The 3150-nt window shown below is 38.9% G+C and overlaps 1 pseudogene; it reads left to right on the top strand.

Moving 5' to 3' along the window:
* The first annotated feature begins 949 nt into the window (after positions 1-949).
* LOC149774381 (volume-regulated anion channel subunit LRRC8D-like) lies at positions 950-1897 on the top strand (annotated as a pseudogene).
* Positions 1898-3150: the final 1253 nt, after the last annotated feature.

Genomic DNA, 3150 nt, shown 5'->3' with positions numbered 1-3150 from the left:
AAAAGCGAAAGGAATAAAGAAGTGACAAATATAAAAATTAGAGAAATCAGTGCCTGCTGTACAAATCTTTACGAAACTCTAGGGCACCAGATGATTGAGCTGACTAAGGCGCCTACCGTAGGACATCATTGACATTTCATCTCTGTCCGCGTGGGTTCAAGTCTTGGGGATGTGAGAAAGCTTGGCACTAGTACAGTAACTTTCCGTGGGTCAGTGGTTCTTCCCCGGGTTTCCTTCGTTTCCTGTGTTCTTCCTCCACCGCTCTGCATACCCTATCAAAAGCTGACGCGTGACGTTAAACCAACAAACAAACAAATAATTTACCAGGCTCTTGTTTGGTATAGATGTCAACTTGTTACTTGAGAGATTCTAGCTTGATTTTATCGACCTGATCTCCTCAAAACAAATGAAATGTGGTTGAGCAAGTCTAAACATTTGATTTATTTTCCAGAGGCAAATATTGAACTGGACGCATTTAATCACTAATTGCGTATGGATTTACGTAGATTTTGTTTTTACTTTCAGATGGATATTTTCACTGGACTCATCCTTTACCAATGTTTGATGCTGACTTTAGCTGCCACTGGCTGTCCTAATACACGTGAATGCTCGTGCACATTCGAATTAATCGATTGCTCTATACGAGGCCTAATGAACATTCCAGCATTTACGCCCTCAGACACTGTCCTTCAAACGCCTTGTCTTGATAACAACAATCTCAGCTATATCCACAATAATACCTTGTTTGGCATAAAGGTGTCAAATATTCACAATAACATCAGGTCGATTGATCATGGGGCGTTTAATGGGGTTGAGTAATGACTAAATGAACTTGATCTGAGTGGTAATGACCTAAGATATCTTCCAACATCTATAAGAACCCTGAATCATATACAAAATCTTTATATATCTAATAACCCTATCGACCTGAGAGCTTTTAACACTTTAGATGCAGAGGATGTTCTGCGTAGAGTTGGTGATACTCTCTACAAATTCAGTTTCGGACGTGATGCTATTGATGAATGGCCATACACGCTTCGTCATCTTGTGACTTTGAAGACTCTTAACGTGTTGGGTGGATCTTTTAAGACGCTTCCCCCTAGAGCATTCCGTGGCTTTGAAGGAACTTTGTTGAATCTTCGCATCAAAAATACTAAGCTGATTGATATTCCCGTCGCTTTGTCCAGACTCATTTACCTTGAGAGATTAAACTTTGATCACAACCATTTCGTAGGAGATGCTGAAATTCTAGTTCCCGCTTTCTCCTCGACGATCTTGAGACATTTGACAGATCTTACTCTCAAGGACGACAGACTCACCGTGTTTCCCAGTATCCTCAAATATCTGCAACACGTGCGTAGACTCAGTCTGGAAGGTAACAAACTCAATGTTATCGGCGATAATTCTATCCAAATCATCGAATCAAGCAACGTGGAAGACCTGAGCTTGAGAAATTGCAGCCTAAATCGTGTCCCAGGTGCCATTTCCCATATGAGAAATCTCAGTATACTGGACCTATCGAAAAACAGCATCCGTACTTTTGAGCAGAACGATTTTACAAACATGATCCGGGATCACGAATCTTACCGTATCAGACAATCCGTTGAGTTACATTTCTCCCGACGCCTTTAACGGGGAGAATACCTTGCTGTACCTGAACCTGCAAGGCACCATGTTAAGGGAAATGCCTACGGCAATCAAGAACACTCCTTCGCTAAGAAACATCATCCTTCCAAGTGACCAGATCATGTGCACATGTGATCTCGCGTGGCTGAGAATGTACATGGACCAATACAGACACCGACTACACGTTCAAGGCACGTGCGAAACTATCACATCCGAGATTGAAAACTAACTGAATACATTCATCCCTCTGTGTCCAAATTATTACGGATAAGGGACATATTCATCTCTTTCCTTCTACATTATCCGAACACCGCCATAGATTATAGTGAAGAGTATTTTTAAATTTGATAGGATATCATTTTCATGTGTTTTTTCCCCTTCTTCAGCAGTTTATTGTTAAGGGACATATGCATCCTATTAATGTTTACCTTACCTGAACACCTCTACTATTTAAAGATAAATGTTTGTTTAAGCTCGGTTTCAGTATAGTCGTAAAAATTCATTAATTTTATTTCAATTTGCCATTCAGTGGAAAAGCAGACATATGCCTCTATTGTTTTATTATCAGATATGAAAACTTTTTACGACCAATTCATGAATAAATAAATGACCAATATTAGCTACACTGTTCATGATATTTAACTGAATATTAAAGTTAAACGCGCATACTGAAGGTCCTTTTAGGTACAAAAAGAGAATGTCAGTGTGATAACTTTGTTGTCTATTTTGTTCGGCGCAAGCGTTGTCTAATACTTACTAGAGGTATCCTGCGTAACCGGTTACTGATACAAAATTATAACTATTCCGCATCTTTTTAAGAAGCAATAAGAGTAGTCTAGTTCAACCAGACTCTCGTGTCACTCTCGTGAGAACTCCGCCATACTGAGGACTGATTAAAATATATATTGGGCTCTATTACCAATAGACGACGCTTGTTTAAAACTTTGTTAAATCAAAACTGCGGTGACGTTTCTCCTATCTCTTAGATTTGTTTCCTAGATAAACGTCTGCAATCACTCCAGATTAATTTCGATATTTTTTCTAGATAAACGCCTGCATTATTCCAGACTAAATGAGATTCAAACACTAGAACACTATCATATAAAACCAATATGTAAGCAGACGCCGATGGAGGAGTCTCGTATTAATCATCAAAAGAAACTGTTATGGTGTATACAAAAAAGGCTCCATCTTATCACCATGAAGACGTTATATAAAGTAGGCAAAGCCTGTGAGAAACGGGCTGAGTATCGTGTATTTGTGTACTGACCGACATTTTGAGTGTACCGACTGATTGCTTCTCCGTGCAATGGAGGAACACATGCAGATTACAACAACAATATTTAGTGATGGTATGCCCATGCTTTGAATAGTGTCACGTCTCGTTCTTCGCCTGTGCATAAAAAGTGAATATTAATTTACCCGACGAATAACTAAACTATATTTGAAATCATGACTGTATGTTTGGGAATGATAGCCTTCTCTTCCTTGTTGTTGATTTAATTGTTTTTAATATTGTATTCT

This window comes from Sinohyriopsis cumingii, unplaced genomic scaffold, assembly GCF_028554795.1.
Source record: "Sinohyriopsis cumingii isolate HCF-2022 unplaced genomic scaffold, ASM2855479v2 utg000249l, whole genome shotgun sequence".
NCBI lineage: Eukaryota > Metazoa > Mollusca > Bivalvia > Unionida > Unionidae > Sinohyriopsis > Sinohyriopsis cumingii.
Note: the sequence above shows the minus strand (reverse complement) of the source record. Positions and strands in the feature narration are given on the sequence as shown.